Below are 9,169 nucleotides of genomic sequence, written 5' to 3' on the forward strand. Positions count from 1 at the left end.
CCTCTTTAAATGAGGTGGTAGAGCTAAGACCAACGGCTGAAGTCAGAGGTTTCGCTCAAAATGGAAGAAACTGGTAATAAAGACAAACAATAATAAACACAACCACACTGGAGGTATTCAAGCCACAGCTTAAGTATTCCCTGCCAGTAATGCTACAGAAATTAATTTCTGACTTGTGTGTGAGTTTGGACCAAACTGACTGACCTCTAAGATTCCTTCTAACTCCTTATATCAAGGTGATCACTAGGAAAATGATCACTGTAATTTTTCCTCTTTCCTAAAGTATATCACTTAATGTAAACTGATAGGTTATCTTACCTATGAGGTTCTTGCTCTCCTTTCATTTTCTCTACTTTTGATAACATATCATCAACTTTAAATGTTTTCCTGGAAGAAAGAGATAAACAAAATAATCACTTCTCAACTGGAAAAAAGAAACAAATTATACTTTATTGTCACTCTAACAGGCAAGATGGAAATCAGATTTTGATTATTTTTAGTAAGACAAATTATGGATGATTAGCCATAACAATGAATACTATGGAGATGGTGTATAATACAGCACACAAGCCTTCAAGCCCCATCTAAAACGCTAACTTGTTTTCATTAAACCTTTTACCCAATTATTCCCAAACCAGTGATTTCTCCTTACCCATGGTACTGGGTTTATATTTATTTTGACACTTAGTTTTCATTCAGTTTCCTACATGTAAAACTCATGTAAATATTTTATTTCTCCTACTAGATTATACACTCCTGAAGGGCAGTAATTGCTCTTCTTCAAGGAAAGCTATGCAGTGCTGGCATAGTGCCTTATACTTGGTAGGTATTCAAGTATCTGTTGAATTAAGCCAAACAAATATAAATTATGTGTATTCTGAAACACTTAATACGTCTACTAAGCAACACAACAAATATGTACTAGCACCATCACATAAAAAAAGAAATATTCTATAAAATATATTTGCAGTTCATAAGGTATCCTCAAAGATTATCAGCAAAGCCTAAAGCTCAATGATATGTCATATTAAAGAGATGGTTGTTGACATCATGAAAAAATTTTGAAGTTAGGGAATGATCCATCAAATCGTAATAAAACTATTAGCTTTTAACTTGACAAGTTTAAGAGAAAAAAGCTATTTCCCAAAAAATAGAAACTTAAGTATAACTTCTCAAAGCAATTAAAGAATGAATGGATTGTAAAACAAGCCTCATCTTAGTTCTTAAGGTGGTCTATGACATGTTCTAGAGATAGAGTCTAAAAATCTATACCCATATATAATTTAATTAGAAAAAATGTTTCTCTTTATACTCACATAGTCCCTTCCTCTTTAGGACTTGAAAAGCCACATGTATTCCACATCAATGTATTACTTTATAATGCTTGAATGCAGACACCAAAAATTACGAATAATCTCATTCCTCAAAAAGAGCTTTTCTTGTTTGTGTTTTTTTTTTTTGGTTGTTTGTTTTGTTTTGTTTTTGAGATGGGAGTGTCACTCTTGTTGCCCAGGCTGGAGTACAATGACGTGATCTCGGCTCACTGCAACCTCCACCTCCTGGGTTCAGGCAATTCTCCTGCCTCAGCCTCCCGCGTAGCTGGGATTACAGGTGTGCACCACCACGCCCGGCTAATTTTTGCATTTTTAGTAGAGACAGGGTTTCACCATGTTGGTCAGGCTGGTCTTGAACTCCTGACCTCAGGTGATCTATCCACCCCTGTCTCCCAAACTGCTAGGATTAAAGGTGTGAGCCACCATGTCTGGCCAAAAAAGAGCTATTTATTGTATTCAACTACTGTAAAAATTATCAGTAGAGAAATGTTAATGTAAATATATTATAGTAAACTACTGATATTAGAGCAGAATTGTTACAATCTATATTTCAAGTGAATGAGAAGAACCTCCATAGCGAAGATCTTAAGGGAAAAAAAGCTTCTCTCTTTACCTTTAGAGTTACTGAAAACTTCAATATTAAAGTTTCATCCAATAGAGTATAGTAAGAAGTGCTTTCTGAAGGATGGCAATATATTTTCAATCTCCACAGATAAGAGAGAAAAAAGAACAAAAATAAAGGACTCTTTTAGGCTAGTTGCAAAGAGCTATTCAGTATAAATACTGAAAGTTACTATTGAGGAGGGCCATGAAATTACTGGAAACTTTTCAGAATAATGTTTATGTAATGATTAAGAAATTCTGTCTGCAGAAAAAGACTGTACGTTCTAAGGTTCATCTCGTCTACCTTTATGAAGCTGTATACAGGAGAAGTGAACAGAATTGAATATTAACCATTTGAAACAGATAAGATCACAAAAGCAACCCAGCCTTCCTTAGGAAAAAAACAAAACAAACCTTATAAGCAACTATATAAAAGCCGCTCCTCCCCCAACACCGAGTATTTCTGTTCTTTAGAAAGGTAATGTTATTGTAGGTCAGATTTAAAGAAGGAAATAATTCTCAAAAGGTCATCGAAAAGGAGAATATTTAAAAATTCAAGAAATTTCAGAAAATTTTCTTGGGAGACTTCAGAAACAGCTTACACAAAATCTAGCAAGATGGATTCAATAAAAGATGCCCTTCTTGTGACCTATTATTTCTACTTTGTTGGGGCAGTGTTAGCCTATAGAAGTTGAATACTTCTACAAAGAGTAAAGCACAAGCTGACTTCAATAAATATACCAGAATTAATATCACAACTGAGAGTACGACTTTAAAGGGAGTGATATGCTTATTCCAACAATGGATATTATGTTGTTGTAATAGCAAAAAAGGAGTTCTGAAAACATTTTGAGAAAAGACGACAATCACTGGGCCAAATCTGCCACCTTCCAAAGTCACCAACTACGCTAAAGACAACAGCAAATGAGTTGTGCTTTAATTTCTTAATAATTAGTCCTAATAAGTAATAAGATCAGGCATCTAACAAGATGATTAAACAATTCCCATACTTTTTTTTTTTTTTTTTTGAGACACAGTCTCCCTCTACTGCCCAGGCTAGAGTGCACCGGCACATTCATAGCAACCTTCGAACTTCTGGGCTCAAGTGATCCTCCTGCCTCAGCCTCCTGAGTATTTGGGACTACAGTTATGAGCCACCACGCCCAGCTAATTTTTTTCATTTTTTGTAGATATAGGGCCTCGCCATGTTGCCAGGGCTGACCTATAACTCTCGCCTTTAAATGTAAACTTGTTCACTTGATATGCTCAAATAAATATAATCTTGCACCTAGGACAAAAAACTTGCATTCATAATTATGTATGGTTAAGTACTAAATGTTACACAAGCAATCCTCCCAACTCAGTCTCCCAAAATACTGAAATTACAGGTCTGAAACACCATGCCTAGCCTATTCCTACCCATTTCTGTAGGAACTAAACTAGGTGGGACTTAAATTTGTTTCTTGGCTGGCAGATTGCTTAAAAATTCCCCAAAGACTTTTTTTTTTTTTTTTAACCTGAAGGGCAATAATTAAGAAAATCAGTTTTTACTTAACCAAGCTTTTAAAATTATCTCTACCCATGCAGACAATAGAAACATATCCTGCAATGGGACAAATTAATAAACATGATGGGAAAATGGAACTTAGATTTTAAATGTGTACTTTTTAGCAGGACGCGGTGGTTCACACCTGTAATCCCAGCATTTTGGGAGTCCGAGGTGGGCAGATCACCTGAGGTCAGGAGTTCGAGACCAGCCTGACCAACATGGAGAAACCCTCTCCCTCCTAAAAATACAAAATTAGCCAGGCATGGTGGCGCATGCCTGTAATCCCAGCTACTCGGGAGGCTGAGGCAGGAGAATCACTTGAACCCAGGAGGTAGAAGTGGCAGTGAGCCAAGATTGCACCATTGCACTCCAGCCTGGGCAACGAGAGCGAAACTCCATCTCAAAAAAAAAATAATAATAATAAAATCAATGTGTACTTTTTAATCTATGAATGCAAACTTATTTTATAATAATTTAATTACTTTGTAAATTAAGATCAGGTTTTATCCTAGGCAGCAACTCAACTGACCTTCTATATTAAAAATGCTTTGATGGCCAGGCACGGTGGCTCACGACTGTAATCCCAGCACTTTGGGAGGCCAAGGCAGGCGGATCATGAGGTCAGGAGTTTGAGACCAGCCTGACCAACATGGTGAAACCCTGTCTCTACTAAAAATACAAAAATTAGCTGGGCGTAGTACCACACACCTGTAATCCCAGCTACTCAGGAGGCTGAGGCAGAACTGCTTGAACTTGGGAGGCGAAGACTGCAGGGAGCCAAAATTGCGCCACGGCACTCCAGCCTAGACGACAGAGCAAGACTCTGTCTCAAAAAAAAAAAAAAACCTTTGATGAAACAAAACAGTTAGTCAAATTCTACTAGTTTTATAGAATAAATCAAGGGTGGGGAAACTATGGACCATGGTCAAATCTGGCCTATCGCCTGTTTTTGTACAGCCCGGAAAGAATGGTTTTTACAGATAAACATTAGCAATTGATTTGATTATAGAAAACACTAACTCTGAACCCCAATTCAGCTAAGTGTTATCTCCCCTACCCTCACAAAAATAAAATTCTCATTTCTCATTAGTAGGCCTGTATTACAAAATGTTCTATCTTATATTGTTGTATTTTTATCAACAAAAAATTTACAGATTGACATTTTGGACTGAAATTTTAAAAAACTGTAAATTTTTTCTTTCTTTTAATATTAAGTACCTACATAATATCCTCAATTTTGCATCCTGGCCCCAAAGCCTAAAATAATTACTATTTACTGGTCCTTTACAGAAAAAGCATGCTGAATGCTGGCAAAAATCAAATAATGGAGTAGACACGTAAAGGGTGGACAAAACTAATTCTGTAACCTAATTCATCACCTCCTTTTTAGTTATTTAAGTGCTCAGTAATTTTCACCTATTAATTGCAATGCAAACTTGCTCATGCACGCTCTCTATTCAGAAAGACTGCCAAAAGAAAAATAATTTTCACACTTCAATCCTTCAAAATACAAGTAGATTTACAAAACTCAACTATGTCTTGCTATAGAAATGTGATACCTACTTAATAAACAGTAGCAGTCCACCAAAGAGCTTAGTTTCAAACTCTATCCAGATAACTTGATGGTTTTACTAAAACTATAATGACAATACCAAATGCTTAACACAATTCTCACCTTTAAATGGAAACTTGTTCACCTGATACTCTCAAATAAATATAATCTTGCACCTAGGACAAAAAACTTGCATTGATAATTATGTATGGTTAAGTACTAAATGTTACACAGCAAAAATAAGCTGTCTCCCACCTCCAGACCCCACTTTAAAATCTAATGATTTGAGACTTCATTGTTTTTAAAAAACCTTCATCCTATTGATTTCAAAAGTGTTTCCCCTTCAATAAGACCACCACCAAAGCTGGGCGCTGTGGCTCAGGTCTGTAATCCCAGCACTTCAGGAGGCCAAGGTGGGTGGATCACCTGAGGTCAGGAGTTCAAGACCAGCCAGGCCAAAATGGTAAAACCCCGACTTCATGAAAAATACAAAAAATTAGCCAGGCGTGGTGGTGGGCACCTGTAATCTCAGCTACCTGGGAAGCTGAGACAGGATACTCCCTTGAACCCGGGAGGTGGAGGTTGCAGTGAGCCAAGATTGCGCCATTGCACTCCAGCCTGGGCAACAAGAGTGAAACTCTTGTCTCAAAAAAAAAAAACAAAGATATAAAATGAGACTTTCTGAACCCACCATTACAGGAGCTAATTCAAATTACACACAATAATCAAAAATTAACTTAAATTTTATGTAACAAATATAGTTACCCTGAGCCCTTTAGTAAATATTTAAATCCTCAACTTCTATCAAACTTGAAAATAACCAGCGGAGGCCGGGCGCAGTAGCTCACACCTGTCATCTCAGCACTTTGGGAGGCCAAGGCAGGAAGATCATGAAGTCAGGAGTTTGAGACCAGTTTGGCCAACATAGTGAAACCCCATCTCTACTAAAAATACAAAAAATTAGCTGGGTGTGGTGGCAGGAGCCTATAATTCCAGCTACTCAGGAGGCTGAGACAGGAGAATTGCCTGAATCCGGGAAGCGGAGGTTGCAGTGAGCCGATATCGCACCACTGCACTCCAGCCTGGGAGACAAGAGCGAAACTCCATCTCAAAAAAAAAAAAAAGAAGGCCAGGCTGGGCATGGTGGCTCACTCCTGTAATGCCAGCACTTTGGGAGGCCAAGGCAGATGGATCCTGACGTCAGGAGATCGAGACCATCCTGGCTAACACACAGAAATCCCGTCTGTACCAAAAATACAAAAAATTAGCCGAGCATGGTGGCATGCGCCTATAGTCCAAGCTACTCGGGAGGCTGAAGCAGGAGAATCTCTTGAATCTGGGAGGCGGAGGTTGCAGTGAGCCGAGGTTGCGCCACTGCACTCCAGCCTGGGAGACAGAGCGAGACTCCGTTTCAAAAAAAAAAGGGCCAGTCACGGTGGCTCATGCCTGTAATCCTAGCACTTTAAGAGGCCAAGGCGGGTGGATCACCTGAGGTCAGGAGTTCAAGACCAGCCTGGCCAACATGGGGAAACCCCGTCTCTACTAAAAATACAAAACTTAGCCAGGTGTGGTGGCAGGTGCCTGTAATCCCAGCTACTTGGGAAGCTGAGGCAGGAGAATCGTTTAAACCCAGGAGGCAGAGGTCGCAGTGAGCCAAGATTGCACCATTACACTCCAGCCTGGGGGACAAGAGTGAGACTTCTCTCAAAAAAAAAAAAACAAAAACAAAACAACAACAATAAAAAAAAAAATAAGGAGGCTGAGGCAGGAGAATGGCATGAACTCAGGAGGCAGAGCTTGCAGTGAGCCGAGATCGCGCCACTGCACTCCAACCTGGACGACAGAGACTCTGTCTCAAAAAAACAAACAAACAAACAAACAAAAAAAAGAGAAATAACCCATGGCACAGAGTAAAAATATAATCAGTAAAATCACTTTATTCACTTCACTACTAAAATCAGTTTTTTTTTTTTTCGAGGTAGAGTCTCGCTCTGTTGCCCAGGCTGGAGTGCAACGGCGCAATCTCGGCTCACTGCAACCTCCACCTCCCAGGCTCAAACAACTCTCCTGCCTCAGCCTCCCAAGTAACTGGGATTACAGGCACACACCACCACGCCCGGCTAATTTTTGTTTTAGTAGAGACAGGGTTTTGCCATGTTGGCCAAACTGGTCTCGAACTCCTGACCTCAAGTGATCCGCCCAACTTGGCCTCCCAAAGTGCTGGGATTATAGGCATGAGCCACCACACCCAGCCTCATTTCTGTTACGGGAAAAAAAAAAAAAAGCTAATAACAACCTGAGACTTACAAAGATTATACTATTGAAAACCACTCTGCAACCAATTCAACCAGTCACTCTCTCACTTCAGTTTTCATATTAAATCTTTAGTTAGAAACAGTACTTATTTTTGTTCGTTTTTTTTAATTTTGAGAAATAGTACTTTAAAATAAAACTAACATGGTTTGATCAGCTTGAAATAAGATTCATAAAATGTACCTTTTGATGTTTGTTCTGGAGTTTCGATGAGACATGTAAGTAAGAGTTCTGTGCAAAAATATTGGCTACAAAAAGAGTTTTAAAAATGTTAAAACTGAATACAGATGCAGTTATAAGAGAGAAATAATACTGATGAATTTTGTTGACTACTTACTGCTACGAGATTCCGAGTTCAAAAAAATCTATAGATCTGTGTTGGCTCTAGGTAATAGGAAACAAAATCCAAACATGATCTAAACTTACTTGTCAAAAAAATATCAACCGAGACCATGTTATAATCAATATAAACTTATCATCTGCTATGGAAATCATGCACTAAATATTTATATTGCACTAAATATTTACATCAAGAAAGTATGCACAGTAAGATCAAAAGGTATTCAATCGATGGCATACATTCACAAAGTTCATCATCTACACTTTTTATACTGAAGGTTCTCTACAATATTTTTCTTAAGCCTTTCTAAGATAGTTATTGTTACCGAGCAGAACTCAAGAGAAGTAGTTGTACTCATTTAACTTAGCTAATTTAAACTATTTATAACCGATTTTATTCCAAAAAGCAGCTGTAATAGGTAGCTGGAGTCAACAAAAGAACTATTGATTGATGCCAAACAAGATGAAAATTTCACTTTTTAAATGGTCACTTAAAAAATTTGTAGTCAGCCGGCCAGGCGCGGTGGCTCACGCCTGTATTCCCAGCACTTTGGGAGGCCGAGGTGGGCAGATCACCTGAGGTCGGGAGTTCCAGACCAGCCTGACCAACATGGAGAAACCCTGTCTCCACTAACAATACAAAAATAGCCAGGCATAGTGGCGCATGCCTGTAATCCCAGCTATTTGGGAGGCTGAGGCAGGAGAATCACTGGAACCTGGGAGGCGGAGGTTGCTGTGAGCCGAGATCGCGTCACTGCACTCCAGCCTGGGCAACAAAGAGCGAAACTCCGTCTCAAAAATAAATAAATAAATAAATAAAAATTGTAGTCAGCCAAAACAGAATCCTAATACATCCTGATACAGATATGATGACATCCTAATACAGATCCAGACATTCCTAATACAGGTATGATGAAAGTCAGTCAAGATTTTTTTTTTCTTTTTTTGAAAAGGGGTCTTGATATGTTGCCCAGGCTGGTCTCAAACTCGTGGGCTCAACAGATCCTCCTGCCTCAGCCTCCAGAGTAGCTAGGATTACAGGTGGGATCCACTGCACTCAAAAGTCAGTCAATATTGAAATAAACCTCGGACACAAACTGCAGCAAAAGTTCTCAATAAATATTCCTAATTATAATTTAAAGTTGTATCTATTTTGTTCAATATAAATATTACCTCAATACATTTTTTACACAACTGACAGATTCACAAAACAGTCTTTCTAACGCTTAAAATGAGTTGAATTACATTTCAAATTAGTTAAAATGTAATTTGTTATACAGGACTTAAGTCGATGAAAAATACATATACCATTATATCAGTTACATTAATGACCTATTAGTACCACTTTAGGTCATTATACAGCAGTATCAGAATAAACCAAATAAAAACAACTATGTGAATAATTACATTCAAGTATTTAAACTTTCCAGTAAACAACTTCAAGTTGTTTTATGACCAGATCTAGCTCAAATGACACTT

At 38.2% G+C, this 9,169-nt stretch overlaps 1 pseudogene; it reads right to left on the reverse strand.

Annotated features, from left to right (window-relative positions):
* LOC129017015 (polycomb protein Suz12-like) overlaps positions 1 to 9,169 on the reverse strand; it is a 53,871-nt pseudogene that overhangs the window by 42,912 nt on the left and 1,790 nt on the right.

This window comes from Pongo pygmaeus, chromosome 19 (assembly GCF_028885625.2).
Source record: "Pongo pygmaeus isolate AG05252 chromosome 19, NHGRI_mPonPyg2-v2.0_pri, whole genome shotgun sequence".
NCBI classification, from domain to species: domain Eukaryota; kingdom Metazoa; phylum Chordata; class Mammalia; order Primates; family Hominidae; genus Pongo; species Pongo pygmaeus.